The sequence below is a fragment of the Culicoides brevitarsis genome, chromosome 2, assembly GCF_036172545.1.
Source record: "Culicoides brevitarsis isolate CSIRO-B50_1 chromosome 2, AGI_CSIRO_Cbre_v1, whole genome shotgun sequence".
In the NCBI taxonomy this organism is placed as follows: Eukaryota; Metazoa; Arthropoda; class Insecta; order Diptera; family Ceratopogonidae; genus Culicoides; species Culicoides brevitarsis.
The window spans coordinates 4952816-4971045 of NC_087086.1; positions in this window are offsets into that span (position 1 = coordinate 4952816).

Sequence of the window (18230 nt, forward strand, 5' to 3'; positions counted from 1 at the left end):
TTTATTGAAATTAAAATTAGGAACTATAATATAATTTTTATAAAAAATTTAAAAAAATTATTTTTAATAAAAACTTAAATTAATTAAATTTTAATAATTTAAAAACAATATTTTTAAATTTTATAAACAATTTAGATGAAATTAGTTAGTATTAATTATGAAATTTTTCAATTAATTAATAATTATTTTTCATTTAATTATAAATTTATTTTTATTATTTTAATTTATATTATAATTATAATTTTCTTAATTAATTTTTTTAAATTTAATTATTTAATTTATAATTCTTTTTACAAATTATCAAGAAATTTTAATGAAACATAAAATTCATAAAAATTTTGTAACGCAATAACTCAAATTTTCCTTTACGATTCTCTTTGTGGATTTTTATAATAGATCAATTTTAGTTTTCAGAAGGTTTTTGTTGAATAAAAATTAAGAAAATGATTCAAAAACACTTAAAAATAAAAAAATCAAATATGTAAACTTCATTGCATATCAAACAAACTCAAAATTCGATTTTTTTAAATTAAATATCAATTGCATACTTTTTGGATTAAATTTCATCTTCCATGGGTAGAACGAAGTTTACGGGTCCTTCAGTAAAAACTAAAATTACTTTTTCTAACTTAAATTGAACAACTTATTATTCAAAAATTTCAAAGAAAACCTATAATAGCTAAAAATAAATTTGTATCAAGCTATTTTCAGCCTCAAAATTGTAATCTAAGCTCTGAAATTCGATCAGAAATTTATTGCAATTTTATCATAACACTATCTCTTTTCCCACAAAGACAATCATAATATTTCAAGCATATTTCATTTACTTGCTCACTCATGCAAATTATTACAAGTACAATATGCTTATAAATAATATTCCGTTTTAACTCTTCTATTCTGTCTCTCCTTGACTAAATGCAAAGCTGCTGCAAGTCTAATAACCACTTGGGACATTCATTCATTCGACAGACAAAACACGTCTGGGCAAAAATTGTGCAAAAATTAAATATCTTTGTTTTGAACGATGAGTCGTCGGCGATGGAGAGTAATCAACAAAGAAAGATGTCGAAGAAGATGAAGAAAATAAGACGACGATAGAAAACAATGAAAATTTTCGAGAAAGAGAAGCAATAACAATTTAATTATCTGACAAATAAATTGTCTGGCAAATCAAGCGTTAGATTCACACGACGAAGAGAAGATTTGTTACCTTGCCGAGACGTTGTTGTTTGTTGCCTACGAGACAGAAAAAATGATAAAAAAAGAGGAAACCTTTCGGATAATTATTGTTCTCAATTGTTTTCTTCCTTCCATCGTTTCTACAAGAAAAAAATACCTCCTCAGCAATTACTGAATGAAGAGCATTTTTTTTTGAAGTATGTTGTCAGATTATCTCTTGGAAGTCCATTGAAGCTTGATACCTTCTCATACCTCTGACGTTTTTTTCATGAATTTTTCAAAAATCAGTCCATCGCTTTTTTTGTTGTTGTTGTAATTCAATGTAAAGTTGTAGGAGGGAAAATATAGAAGAAAGTCGAGGAAAATAAGACTATTAAAGATTTTACGCTTAGTTACATTTCTTTCATCTTACTAAAAAATCTATTACTGTGAAATGTACGTGAAGGAACAAGAAAAGAGAGAGAGAGGTATTAGAAAAGTTTAACGGTCCATTACAGAATACATCCCGACGATGGAAAACCATATAAACAACGAGAAAATTAATTCTAGCGAAAATTTTTGAAAATAATTTTAGAGATGTAAAGTTGATTGGATGAAAAAAGTCTGTCTGTGTTTAAAAAAAATAAATGTTTAATTTTTTTTTACAGTTTTATGACAAATTTTGTCAAAAATATGATAATGTGAAATATTTTTTTTTTTTAATTTAAATTAAATTAAATTAAGTTATTTTTTATATTTATATTTCAAAAAATATGCCCTCGAATATAAGGCGAAAATTTAAATTTTATTTAAAAAATAATTTTATTTAATTATTTTTTCAATTTAAATTAATTAATTTTAATTTAATTAATTTATTTTAATTTAATTAATTAAATTTAATTTTAATTATTTTAAAAAGTATTTAAAATTTTTTGAGTATTTTTAAAAAAATAATTTTAAATAAATTTTAAAAATTTAATTAAATCAATTTAATTTAATTTAATTAATTCATTTATTTAATTTTTTTATATATTTATTTTTTTTATTTATTTATTTATTTTATTTTTTTTTTTTGATAAATCAAGAAATGCGCTATTATTCAACTATTTTTTCAACAAAAAATTAACAAAAAAATCTTCTTCCTCATTATCAGAAAATGAAAAATTCCGTTAGAACAAGAAGAAATTTAATTTGAAAAAAATCCTCCTTTCCTTGATTTATAATTATTTTTCACTTATTACCATTACCGAACATTCAACGTAACACTGTTGAACATTGTTCATCATTTTGAACTCTATTTAACAATTTGCCGTGTAAAATGCCGACCTTTTAAACTTCCGATAATAATTAAGATATTTACTGTCAGTGATTAGACATTGTTAAAAGTGACAGGCAGGAGATTTTTCCTTCTCTTACTTCTCATTTTTTGAAAAATTTGCTCTTCGTGTTATAAAACTTGTCAGTAAACGCTGACTCAGGAAATTTTTGAAAAGAAGTTTTTGCTTGATGGACGTCATTCATCTAGTTTTTTTTATGTTTTTCATGCGAAATTGATCCAATTTGTTAAATTTTATGCTGAGTCGCTTGATGAGCTTCAGGAATTTGAATGAAAATTTTCATGTGATATAAAAGTTAAAATACAACAAAAACGTTAAATATAAATTTATAAAAAAAAAATTATAATTAAATTAAATTTAATTTTAAAAAGGAATAAAAAATAATTTTGAAATAAAATATTAAAAAATATTTAAAAAATGATGTAAAAAAATATTTTTTTTTAAATATGAAAAATTGATTAAAATTAATTTTATTGAAATAAATTATAAAAAACAAATTTTTGTATGATATAAAAAAAATTAAATTAAATTTAAAATTAAAATATTAATTAAAAATTTAATTTAAAAATATAAAATTAAAAAATTTAATTGAAAAAAAAATAAAAAAATTCAATAAAGTATCATTTTAAAAAAATAAAAAAAAATAAATAAATAAAAATTCTTATTTAAAAGAAAATTAATTTTAATAAAAATAAAATATGTCAAAGGAAAAAAATATTTCAAATTAAAAAAAAAAATTGAAAAAAATATTAAATAATTAAATTTGAAAAAAAAATTTTTAAAAAAAAAAATAATTTTGAATTAAAAATTAAAAAAATTTAAAAATAAAAAAAAATAAAATAAAATATAAAAAAATTAATTTATGAATTAAATTTTTTTTAAAAAAAATAAAAAAAATTAAATTAAATTTAAAATAATTAAAAATATTAATAATGAAAAAAAAAATTAAAAAAAATAAATTTTTTAAAAAATTAAAAAATTAAAAATTAATTTAAAAAAAAAATAAAATAATTCTGAGTAAAAAATATTTGAAATAAAAAAAATAAATGAGTAAAAAAAAATCACAGTAGGAAGTAATTTTTTTTGTTCACTTTCACTTGAAAAAAAACGAATTATCGCATCGAATACGTAATTATGCCGAAATTATGTGCGTGAATTATTAAAAAAAAATTTGTCAATGCGGAAGAAGGAAAAAATTAAAATTTTATATACAACATAAATTTTTAATGTAAAAAAAAAATATTCAACAAAAAATTGCAGGACTTATTTTCTATCATGATGATGCTTGATAATTGTATATCTCAGTTTTTTCGCATGCCTATGAGGTTTTCTCCTGTACATATTTGGTCGTCGAAGTCTTTTTGGTGCAGCAGGTCGATTGCGATATCGCTGAGACGATGATGGGGGAGCGCCATAACTGTGTTCCGGAGGTCCGTAATGCGAAGCGGGCGTATTTGGATGATAGTTAAAAGTCTCTTGTTCAGGTTCGGGGAAATTTTGGGGATGTTGATGGTTCATTTGCACGAAAAATCCGGGCATCATTTGTGGAACCATCCCAGCGAATGATGCGGATGATGGTCGTGATGCAACGTAAGTCGGGTTTGATGATGATGATGATGATGATGGTGCGGCGGCAGGGCGTGCAAATGCGCTGGCGTCGATACCGCTACCGGATGAGCCGATTTGCATAACAAATGTTGGTGGTAAGCCTGCCATGGGATATAATGGAATTGTATTATGTGACGTAGACTGTTGCGGAATTTCTTGCTGCTCCGTTTGAGAGGGAGCTTCGTCAATTTCATTCGCGCTGTTATTGGATTCGGGATTTTCGGGAATTTCGGGGTTTTCTGAACTTACGGTTGGTTGCACAGCCACGTGATGATGATGATGATGATGATGTGCAGGCGGCAACACGGGAACTATCGGCTTTACCGCAACAGCTGTCGGCACAAAAGCGGGTTGCGCAAACACGGGTCTCTGCGGAATCGCAATTACGGGCTTCACATGATTCACGGGGAAGAAATTCACAGGCGGAGGCGGCGCAACAGCTACAGCAGGCTTAAAAGCATGGAAAACGGGCGGCGCAACAGGAACATGGGCAGGAAAAACGGGAGCTGCGGGCGCTAATGGAGCTGTTGGAACGACAGGAGGTTGAAAAACGGGAACTCTCGGAAACGTAACCGAATGACTTGTGACCCAAGCATCGCCCGGCACGAATTTTGTCGCAGGCAAGGGAGCTGCTGCAGGCGCCGCAAATACGGGAGGTTTGAACAACAGAGGATTTGGCGGAGCTACAGGAAGCACGCCAGGTGTGTGATAATGCAAATCGTTGACAACTGCGGCGCCCGGATGATGGTAGAAACTCCGCTTTTGTATCCGATTTTTGTCGAGATTCTTATCACAATTTACTGATACGACTATCAGTGCTGTTAACAGCAACGCGGAAATCCGGGATTTCATTTTTTTTTTAATTTATTTTAATTTTCAGTCTTTTAATTTTTTTATTCCGCGAAATTGATTAAATCCGTTATCAATCGTTCAAAAGGCAAGTGTCGAATAAAAAACTACTTATTTACATTTTTACTTATATTTATATAGTTGATGCATTAGGCGTGTGGTAGGGATAGAAATTTGCAATGAACGAACGATAGTGATGATAAATTACCAATTCAAAGGGTGCTCAGTAATTTTGCTTTCACTGTTTAATTTTTTTTTTCTATCGCATTTTGATTAAAAAATTGATATTTTTTAAGAATTGATGTCTGTTTGAAAAAAAATTATTTCTTTTAAAAATTTTTAAATGTGCATTGGGAAAAAAGTTTTAAATTTTTCATTTTAAATTTTTTTTTCAATTTTTCGCATTTTTTATATCACTTTTACCCAATGCACATTTTAATATTTTTTAATGCGAAAAAAAATTAAATTTTTAAATGTGCATTGGGAAAATTTTTTGCTCGGTGTATTTTTTCAAATTATCGACCTAATGCACATTTTAAAATTTCTCATTTTTTTATTTTTTTTAAATTTGAAATATAGACAATTTAAAATTTGTATTGGGAAAAATTTAAAAATTGCCCAATTGCATATTTTAAAATTATCGACCTAATGCACATTTTTAATTTTTTTACATTCTTCAATTTTTTATATCATTTTGACCCAACACACATTTTAAAATTTTTTTAATGCGAAAAAAAAAATTTTTTAAATGTGCATTGGGAAAAAAATTCTGAAAAATATAAAAATTTTAGAAAAAATATTGGAATTGAATCTCAAAATACTAAAAAAAAAATCAAGGGTTTCAAATTTAAATTTTAAAAATTTTATAATGCTAACTGGGTTTAAAAAAAAATTAAAATAAATTAAAATCGAAACTTTAAAATACAAATAAATAAAAATGGAAAAAATATCAAAAGAAAAATTAGAAAAAAAAAATATTAAATCAAAATTTTGAAAATTCATGTAAAATAAAGAAAATTAGAATGTGCATTGGGACAAAAGTTTTATAACATTTTTTTGATGAAAAATTTGTAAAATAATATTTTAAAAATATATTTTTCAAAACTTTCATACAATGAAATTGAGTTTTTATGTGAAAATTTCAACTTTTCATTAAGCAAAAATTTTAAAATGTGCATTGGGCAAAGTAAAATATTTTAAAAATACGATAAAACCATTAAAATTTTAATTAAACGATAACTTTTTAAATTACTTTTTGCATTTGTACGTGTGCTCGTGCACTTGAATTTTATTGATCAATAATCGTAACTGACGACTTTAGAATTCACACGCACCCAAAATTATTCAACAACCGAAAATTTTACGTTTTTTTTTCAGCTCGCTACGACGAAAGAACGTGCGCCATGGAGTACTACAAAATATTTATGTAACTTATTAATATTCTACGATGCGATTGGTATTTTTGCGGCAATTACGTGTGTGAAACACCATTCATCCATATGTGGGCCATATACGTGCCTGCTGTGCTGTGCTGCCTTTTTAACTGTTTTAAGCACTTGTCTGACTTTGTTTGCGCTCGGATATGGAAGTAAAATTCAATTTCTTTTGAAGGATGGTGCTGCTGGTGTGCATGCGGCATTAATATTCATAATGTATAACGAAATAAAATCAAAATCATAACAACAAATGTCGAGAGCCATTTATTTGAACGCAAGTACCAACAATGTTTCAACACCTCTATGAGGTACACACACACATCAAGAGATTATATAACTTTGTTTAATTCAATAAATAAAATATTAATCGTTTCGATAACTTCCTTATACAAAGTTGTGATGTTTTGATCACATAAATAATTTAGTAGCGTACGCGCATAACAATAAAATTGTTGTCGATGGGATTTTCTAATGGGATCCTTTTATGAAAGTTAGTTTCTACATTAACATTTAATTTTATTTAACTATTTTTGTAATTTTTAAAATTTTCATGAAACTCAATTTCGATTTTTATTTTTGTCAAAAAAAAATATTTATTTAATATTTATTAAAAATTTATTTTTAATATTTTTTTTTTTGAATATTTTTTTTATTAAAAAAATATAAAATGTCGAAAAATAAAATTATTTTTGTAAAAAAATATTTAGAACAATTAAAAAAATTTGTTTTAATTTTTGAAATTAAAAATTAAATTGTAAAAATAAGTAAAATAATTTTAAGTAAATTTTAAAATAATTTAATTTTATTTTATTTTAAAAATTTGAAAAAAAAAACATAAATTTCTGTAAAAAAAAAATTAAATTTTTTTTAATATTTTAAAATTTACTTAAAATAATTTTATTTATTTTTTAATTTTACAATTTTAATTTCGAAAATAAAAAAAAATCTTAATTATTTTTTTAAATATTTTTTAACAAAAAATATTTATGTTTTTTGACATTTCATATTTTTTTATTAAAAAAAAATTATTCAAATAAAAAAAATATTAAAATATTTAATTTGCGAAAGTTCGAAAAAAAGAGCATAAGATTTTTTTTTAATGTTTAAAAAAATATTTATATTTTTAACAATTTTTTAAAATATTTTTTAACATTTTTATTTTCTTAACAAAAATTTAATTCAAATAAAAAAAATTAATTGTAATTAGATTTCTAATTTTTTTTTTTAGTTTTTTAGATTTGAATGATATATTTTTTTAATATTTTTTTTTAATTTTCCAATGAAAAAATTTTACCTCCTAAAGAAAATTCCAAACATTTTTATCCCTTTTTTAAATAACAAATTATCACTTTAACCCCTTTCATTCATGAACGTTAATCGAAAATTTGCTCATTTGAATAAATGATGAATAAATAAATTGATTAAATAAACATGCAGCCGTTAAAATTTGCCTCGAGCTGACATACATCTCCAACACTATGAAGAGACTCTTAAACGCAACTCAAATGAACAAGCAAAAAAAAACATGAAAGAAACAACAATAACTCGGGACAACAAGGGGTAAAGTGTTATAAAACGATTTATTTATAAATTTCCGCTCAATTCAATCACTTAAACCTTTTTTTTCATCTTGCTCCGGACTTTAACGATGCGATTAATTATTCAGTGGATTTAATTTCCCCGCGAAAAAAGTGACACACAATTCGCTAATAGACGAGAAACAAACAAAAAGGGCGCAACATTGCTTCAATCGTCAATTATTTCGGTACCTTCATTTCCTCCTTCAACCGTCGACTCCCAACAGCGCGCAATAATTCGATATGATGCTAATGTCAATCTACCCTTTTTTCCTGCGACGACGACGACGAGGTTTCGCTGTGAAAGTGATGACAATTCAATTTAAAAAATCGTACAAAGTGTACCTTTCAGAAAAATTGATTGGAAACCCAAAAGCGTTTCCTGCATGAACCGTATGCCATGCCATCGTCGAAGGTAAACGTGGGATGATGAAAAAACAACACATCCGCTGCGTTGCCATGTTCAATGCGAAAAATACGATATTGGAAATTACGATCATGTCTTTGGTCATATAATATCGCTCCTGGATGGAGCACTCTTGAGCATGCACATGACCTGGCTAATAAAAATTGAAATTGGTCCTTTTTATTGCCGACCTCTCGTGTTCGTTCATGGATTACGTGGCTGTGCTTCAGAGACACCGATATTGCCGATTTTTTAAATACTTTAGTTAGCCATGTGTATCAGGCTATAAATTTGCAAGTATCCGGTTCGTCTTTTTTTATTTTACAAACATCTCGTTGCTCGTTAGGAGTTTGTGGCGGTAGGCAGCTTTTGTTTTTGTGCACTTTTTTTCTTTGCTCATCATGCAATGAAGAATGCTTTCGTGCATTTTAAACCACGTTTGAAATCAGAATCTGATTATACTGACCTATATGACAACTCACTGTGTTAGATAACAAAGCGCTTTGATGTCTTTTGAGCAGTAGGTGAATTGAATGAAAGAGACAAATAAGCTGGTAAGTAGAACAAGAATCGATCTAATTGGCAATTTTTCTTTTAAACAAGTTTTTGTGCACAAAAAGGTTTAACAGGTTCGAAATTCAAATTTTCGAAATAAAAATTTTCAAAAGTTAAGTTTTCGAAAGTTATAATTTCGAAGTTCAAATATAAATTTTAAATTTTTGTAGTTTCATAATTAAGATAAAATATTTAAAAATATTTGTAACTTAAAAAATTAAATAATATTTGAAGTTTTCTCCAAAAACTGTAACTACAATATATTAAATTTTAATCATAAAAAAATTAAAAATTTATTTTTAAAATTTTTTTAATTTTTAAATTTTATTTATTAAAAATAATAAAAATATTTTTTTTAAATATTTTTACTTTTTTTAAACATTTTCAAAAATAAATATATTTTTTTTTAATTTTTGAATATTTTTCATTTCTTACTAAAAATAAAATATAATAAAATAATTTGAATATTTTTTTTTATTTTTGAATATTTTTAAACTTTTTACTTTTTTAATATATTTTATTTAAAAAAAATAATACAATAATATGAAAATTTTTTTACTTTTATTATTTTTTTTTAAATAAATTCAAAATAATTTCAATTTTTTTTTTATTTTTAAATATTTTGAATTTTTTTCAGTTTTTCAATAATTTCATTTATAATAAAAAAAAGCATATAAAAATAAATTCAAATAATTTTTTTTAATTTATGAATATTTTAAAATTTTTTACTTTTTTCAATTATTTTATTTAAAAAAAATTAAAACAATTTTAATAATTTTTCTTTTATTTTTGAATATTTTTTTATTTTTTTTTTATTTTATTTAAAAAAAAATTTTAAAATAATTTTAATTTTTTTTTTTAATTTTTTCTTTTTTAATTATTTTATTTAAAAAAAATAATTTTTCTTTTATTTTTGATTATTTTTTACTTTTTTAAATTATTTTATTTAAAAAAAAATAACTTAAAATAATTTAAACATTTTTTTAATTTTTAAATATTTTAAAATTTTTTACTTTTTTGATCATTTTATTTTTAAAAATACCTAAATAAATTAAAACAATTTTTTTTTTAATATTTTTTTTTACTTTTTAATAATTGTAATAAAAAATTAATAAAAATAACTTTTGAGATAAATTTTTTCCTAAATAAAATTTTAAACAAATGTCGAAAATTACAAGTTACCACATATCGCTTTTATTTTAAATGTCATGCAACTACATATGTTACATCGCCATCATCTGCCATGCACGAAATAAAAAAACAAAAAAAAAACGAGAGAATTATTTTTCCTCAATTTCATGAAATAATAGAATAAAAAACTATTCGCATCAGACGAATATTCATATCAGCAGCAGCAACTGGAAAAGCGAAATGCGATGGAGGAGGAGATCATTTTGTGAAAAAAGGTTGGAAAGAGGGTGTAAAAACAACATAATAAACTGGGAAATATGAACGGAAATTTCATTGTGTTTTCCCTTTGGTTTTGCTCTCCGTTTTTTTTTTTGTTCGACTTCAGTCATTATATTTCATAGAGTAACTATCGTAAAATTATTGAAGCAGCAAACTCTGTTAAACTCACTTGTATGATGATGTTAAAAAAGGGAAAAAACTATAAACACTCATCATTCTCGTTTTATGATGTTAGTCACTTTCAGTCATCGTATTCACAAGGAAATACATTAAAAATTATAGCAACACCATAATTTAAAAATGAGAATCACATTAAATGTGTTGTGAAATATAATAAAAAGTATTCTAGTTTTTTTTTAATTTTCAACGGATATCCGTTGTGAAGCCTCAGGGAGGTTTTTTTCCATAGAAAAAAATACAATTGAATAATATTCACTTCGTTTACTTATTAAATCAACTTTATCAGGATAAACAGAACTTTTTTTCTTTATTTTTTTTAGAAAAAGAAATTTTTCTTGTCGCCTCTTTTTACGACAATTCTTCAATATTGTTTCAACTGTGAAATATGAGGAATTTCTATCACGATAAAAATGATCATAAAATGTCTAAAAAGCTAGACAAGACGAGCATGTGGCTAAATAAAGGAGAGTATGTGTAATAAAAAAAATGTGATGCATTATATTTTATGAGCAACGTGTTATTTTTTTTGTGAGAGCGAAGGCTCTTCATTCATAGAGAGAGAAAAAGAACAAGGTACAACGGAAAATTGCACTCGAACATAATTCTAACGTAATTTGGGTTTTATTGCTACACTTTTTTCTTCATTTTTTCCTGTTTATCATCAAAACAAATGAATTTTTCATACATGATTCGAGAATTTTTCATCTTTTACGGTTTTGGAAAAAAAATTCGAGTGAAAAAGTTTTTTTTTACGATTTATTGGGGTGATGAAATATTTCAAATAGTAAAATTTTGGGACAGTGACGTGATGATTTTTTTTTCAAGGTAAGGTTAAAGGATCAAATTTGAGAAAAAATTATCTAAACTAAAACCTTAAAAAATCTTAAAATCTTATTTTATTCTATTTTCGAAAAAAAAATTTTGTTCACCTTGAATGACCTTGAAAGTTTGAATTATTCGAATTTGTCTCAAAAGTTAGTCTTCAGGATATTTTTTTCTGAAAAAGCATAAAAAATGCAAGAAAGTATCGGTTGTCATTTACATTTTAGGCTTTCGTGAAAAAATTTAGTCAACCTGAACTTTTTTTCATGCAATTAAATTCGAAAAAAAAAATTCACCTTGAATGACCTTGAAAGTTCGAATTATTCGAATTTGTCTCAAAAGTTAGTCTTCAGGATATTTTTTTCTGAAAAAGCATAAAAAATGCAAGAAAGTATCGGTACTCATCAGAATTTTAGGCTTTCGTGAAAAAATTTAGTCAACAAAATACCTGATCCTGTTTTTAAAATCCAGCCACCCCTGTCTTTACAAGTTATTAAAAATTTCTTTTTAAAATTCGCATAAAATAGAAAATTACTTCACTTCATAAATGTACTTTGTTACATTTTTTGTCACGAACAAACTTCTCTTGCAATTTCATTCACACTTTTTTCTATTTCGGGCAATTTCGAGCAAAATGAGTGAAAAAACCAATTTAAAAAATAAATTAATTGGGCCAAGTTTTACAATTTCATGAACACACACACACACACCATCATAAAAAAAAACAAAAAAAAACTTTTCGTCCAAAAATAAAACTAAACTGTATAAGAAAGTAAATATTACACTAAGGACTTTATGAATTCACCTGTTATAATTTCTCAACAAACTTTTTTTTTCGTCGTTCATTTCGTTCCATTTTTAAAAAAAAAAAAGTCTGTCAGAAAAAGTTTTTCATTTTATTTTAAAATTTTAATCACTTTACCATTCTTGGGTGAGTTGAGCAGAGTTGAGTTGGGCAAACACATCTGTCTAATGCAGGAAAAGGTAAAAACTTTTCTTTCTTTCTTCATTTATTTTCTGTGAAATCACGTGTAAAAATACTTTTTTTTTTGTCTTTCTCTGCAGTTTTGCCACAATTGTATGAAATGTTTTGATTTTCTCCCGTATAAATTTCTACACTTTTGTAAGTTTAACTTACAGCAAGTTCTTGTACAGAGAAAAACTTTTTGAAAAGGAATAAATAGGAAAGAAAATAGACAAACTATCGTCATCATCATTGACACTCACTTATAATACAATTCCATTTTTTTTCGGATGTGTTATCATGTCACAAGTGCAAAAGTTCCAAATTTCCTTAACTTGTGATCTTCTAACAACTTTTTCGAAGAGTTTACAAGTTTCTCCTTTGCTCAAAAAATGCCCAAAGAGCATTAAAAAAATTTTAATGTTCATTTTTTCGGATTTTAAGCCGTATTTGAATACAAAAGTTCATTTTTTTAAATAAAATGAAAAAGACACAAAACTTTTAAAGTGTATAATAATGAAGTTAATTTAGCGACAAATATTAAACTTTTACTTTTCTGATGCTGTTTTTATTAAATTCTTGCTTCTTTCTTGCGCGCCGTTTATTTAAAAATAAATACACAGCAGTTATTATAGCGATCCGCGTTGTTCCATACTTTAGTGCAAAAATAGGGAAAAATGTGTAAATTCGAGTGTTATCTTTATAAAGCACTCATAACTTTTTTTTTATTCTTAACTTTTTTTTCTTCTCGAAAATTGTTCTTCGCTTCTCTTCACTACATTAAAAATAATGTAAAAATTTTAGGAGAAGTTCTTACTGCAATTTAACTTTTTTTTCTTATTTTTATTTTTTAACAACGGAGATTAGAGAAAGAGAGGGTTGCGGAATAATGTGCTGCTCATCATCTTAGAATTAAGAAAAAAAAAAAGTTCAGTAAACTCGTGTCTCGTAAAAATAAATCTTAAAATTATTTTAAGGAGCTCGTGTGTGTGTGGATAAGTGACACAAATTTTGCGTCAAAAACAGATTTTGTTAAGAGTTTCTAATATATTTTAAAAGATGTCTGCGTCATAAAACACAAGGATGATGTTTCATTTGATTCATTAATTTGAAGCGTTTCGCGGTAAGTTGTTTACATATCTCATCAAGTAGTTAAAAAAAATATAAATTTAATTTTTGGTTATAAAAGATTTAAACTGAGAAAAATACTAAAATTTTTTTTTTTTTTAAATATTTAAATTAAAAATATAAATTTATTAAATAAAATTGGTTTTTGACATAAATCAAGAAAATTTCAGAAAAAAATTTCGGTTTAAGATTTAATTTTTTATTTTTAAATTTTAAAAATTCTATTATTTATTTTTTATTAATTTAATTTTTTATTTTTATTTAATTTTATTTTTAATTTTTATTAACTTACTAATATTGTTAATTTTAAAATAATAATTAAAATATAATTAAAAATAATTTATAAAAAAAAATTGAAATTCAATCAAAAAAAAATTTTAATAACATTATTATAGCATAATTTTTTTTAATATAAATATATTAAAAATAAATATAAAAAAAATAAATTAATTAAATTATTCAAATTATTATTAATTAAATTATTCAAAATTATTTTTTAAAAAAAATGTAAAAAAATATTAATATTTAATTGTTTGAATTTTTAATGAGTTTTATTTTAAAATTTGTTAAATTATTAAATTTTATTTGAGAAAATTCATTGAACAAAAATTTATGAAAATAAAAAAAATTAAAAAATATTTATATTTTATTATTTTAAATTTTTTTTAATAAGTTTTAATTAAAAATACATAAAACAAAATCAAATGATTAATTTTTTTAAATAAAATTGTTAAAAAAAAGTATTAATCAATTTAACAAATTAAAAAAAAAATATCTATTTTTTATTTTCATTTTTTACCATTTTTATGAATAAAATTAAATTTAGAACAATTTTTAGTAAAAAATTTAAAATTAAAATATTTTTAAAAAATGAAATATTTTAAGAAAAAAAAAATAAAAAAATTTTTAAATATTTTGAGAAAATTAAAAAATAAGTATAAAATCTTTATTCAAAAGCGCTTTTATGGAATAAAAAAAAATTTGTCCAAGAAACTTTTCCATGAATAAATTTCGATAGTTATTTTAACTTTTTGCAACGATCTGTTCATCTCCATAAATAAGAAAGACGATGAAAATTGTAAGCATTCGTTCATTGTTCATGACATATTGCAAGAAGATGCCAGCTACTACTGACATGCCGTCTAAAACTGACGACTTGAAGTGAAGGCAAGTACGAACTAAGCACAAAGAAAATATTTGAAGAGTAAATTAATTAAGTTTACGTAGTTAAAGTGATGAAGAAGTGTAAATGATGAGCGAGTGACTTTTTCGTCAATTCCTCGAGACTTTCTCGAGAATTTGTTTGTTTGCGTTCGTGTTGTCTGTAATTGTTGAATTTCTTTTAAAGTCTTCTTCCCAACAATTGACGTGTTTTGAGACAAGAAGCACTGAAGTGTAAAAATATCTCGGGGAAAACACGAGCGAATTTCAAAAAAGGAAAACACTCTCACACCCTCAACCCTTTTCATTGTTTCAGCGAGAGAGAGGCAGGCGGATGGAAGAAAAGTGTCTTATACCCATCGGTGATGCGAGATATTTTTGAAACAAATGGGTAAACACATCGTCTAAACAAGATTAATGATTACCACATTGTTGTTAGATGGTGTGCCGTGCCTATAACTTTTGCAACATCGGTGTCTTATGAAGATTATATTTCTCTTGCTTTGTCTCGAAAACGAAAACGACGCCGACGACGAGGAAACCGGATAAGTATATGTTACTTTTAAGTGTGGAATCAATAAATTTTATTGCTTATAAAACTTTTCTTTTTTATCTTTTTTTTTTAAGGGAAGAATAATAACAGACGCTCCTGAAGAAGAAATTGCTGCTATGGCAATGCAAATCCTTGTCACAACATATTTCACTCAAATCATTCAAACTTTTGCCTTGGCGTCGTAACGCGGTAAAAATAAAAGGTGCGATAAGAAGACACGAAAAAAAAATATTACGAGACATGTTTGATTATTGATTCGAATTGAAAAACCTGAGAAAATAAACACGCAATGACAACGCACGACGAGGAAAGACGGAAACGGAGAAAAATAAAAGGAAAAAGGGATAAACTGTTGGTAGGTAACACAATATTATAGGTTTGTTTTTTACCTTGTTGGCTGTTGTTGTTGTTGTTGTAATGGAAGACTTATTGGAGCGAATGACAAAGGGGAAGTGCAAAAAGTTACTTATTGCCATGTTTTGTCGTTGCACACATGAGACAGAAATGAGAAGAAAAAGCGTAAAAAATAATAAGAAATATCGATTGTGAAAATTTTTCGTCACTCGAATTTACAACAAAAAATAATTTGCGATAAATTTAATTTTTTTTTAATTTTTATTTTATTATTTTCTCATTTATTTTATTTTTTATAAGAAATTAAGAAAAAAAATTTTTAAATAATTTTTTTTTTATAAATTAATTTTTAATTTTAAAATTCTTGTAAAAATAGTAAAAAAAATAATAAATATATATTTTTTTATTTTTATCGTATTTTTTATTTACAGTATCAAACAAATAAAAGAAAAAATTATTTATTATTCTTATTTTAATATTTTTACAAGAATTTTAATTTTAAACCTATCAATCATTAAAAATTATTTATTTATTTTTATTTTTAATTTCTTATCAAAATTTAAATTTTTTAAAATCATTTTTAATGAATTTTTAAAATTTTAATTAAAATAATTATTTTTAAAAAATTTTGTAAAATGCTCTTCTCTAAAATTACAAAAAAAAAATCAGAAATAAAAAGTAAAAATATTTGTCTATTTTTAAATAAAAAAAAATATCTTGAATAATTTAAAAAAAAAAAATTGAATTGAATTGATTTTTAAAAATTATTTTTTTTTTATTTTTACATGTCAAAAAATAATTTTTTAAAAATTTTAATTAAAAAATTAATTTAAAATTATTTCAATAAATTTTAAAATGAAATTTTAATTTAATAAATTCATAAAATAATGTTTAAAAAACCAATTAAAAATAAATTTTTAATTTTAATTTATTTAAAAAATGAAATTTAATTGAATTCTTTATTTTAAATTTCAAAAATTTAATGAAAATTAAAATATAAATTAAATTAAGTAAAAATATTTTATTTAAAAAAAAATATTATTTTATTTAAAATTTAATTTAAGCTCTAATGTTTTTTAAATTAATTTAAAAATTAAGACATTTGAAAAAATCTTTAAAATTTTAATTTTTCACAAATTTTCGTTATCGTTCACTAACACCTCCATCTCTCAATTTCTTTTTCAGCTATTCCATGCCGTGTAATGTATTATTATTGCGTCCTTATTATTGTTGTTGAAAATAAACGGAAACATAAATTTTGATATCAACACACGAACGTTAAATACACAAACAACACATGTGTGCCGGCATGAGGATGAACAAGGGCAAGAACAGCAAACAAACACGAAAGAAAGGAGTAACAGGCAATAACTAAGCAATAACACACGAAAAAAAATTGAAACGAGCATTAAATAGCTTTCTTTTTCCGCTTAGGTACTTTTTTTCGTCTTTTTTTCTTTCACCGCTATCTATGACGAGAAAAACGACGTCGACATGTATTGTCATTTAACAAAACGAGAAAAAAATTGAATTTTATCCCCTTTTTTGGCTTTAAACCATATTTTTTAGCTTTTATGAGGGTGTCCTACGATTTTTTTTTATTTTCGTTATTTTCAAAGAATTTTACGGAAAATCCGTAGAAATTTTTTTTCGACAACCTGCTTGTTAACCGATTGTAAATAAAAAGTTGTACGCCCTCAGAATTTTTAACAATTACACGACGGCGGCGTTTTCATGCACGAATCAGATTATTTTATGCTTTTCATATTTTTTTTCTATTCTAAACCCCTTTTTTGTTCCATTGATGTCAACTCGACACAGAAAAAAAACGATTGTTGCTCGTTTACTCGTCGCTCATGTCGAGGCACGTTTTTTTTTGTTCCTCTAACCTGGACAGGAAAGCTGTTTTTGTTTCATTTTCATGCTTTTTCATGTAAAAATTTTCTTTTATCAATTTTTTTATTTTATTTTTTTTTATTTTTTTTTTATTTTTTTTTTTTTTTTAATAAAAAGTAAAATTTTGTTTGTCTATAATTTTAAAAGATTTTAAAAATTTTACATAAAATTAAAAAAAAAATTTTTTTTTTCAAAAAAAAATTAATTTAATTTTTTTTTTTTTTTTTTTTTTTTTAATTATTTAAAAAAAAAATAAAAATTTTTTTTTTTAAAAAAAAATTTAAAAAAAAAAAAAAAAATTAAAAAAATAAATATTTTTTTTAAATCTAAAAAAAATTAAAAAAAAAAAATAATTAAATTTATTAAAATTAAAAAAAAATATGTCACGTGGTTTAAAAAAATAAAATGCGCTTAAATTAATTTTTCGACAAAAATTTTCAATTTTTTTATGTTTTCAAGTCATTTTTTGTCGCAATACTCGTAACGCAAGAAACACGCGCGATTTTTGCTTGAAACATTTATTATTACATTACGAGTCTCCCACGTGAATGAATCTACGATTGAAATCCATTCGTATGCCGCACACGTAAAAAACAATGAAAAAAATTTCATTTTACAAATTGAACGTCATCAGTGAATGAGTTGAGATTTTTTTTCTATCCCGAACAATGACGATGCTCCTTTTTTCATGTCATTAAATAGCTCTCGAGATGCCTTCTAACATTTTTCTGTATTTGAAAAATTTATCCGCAAAATCAAATCACTGAAAAATCAAACCAAATCCCCGAGAGCAACACTAACGACCGACATTTTCTCATCCAGCGACGCCGCCGCCG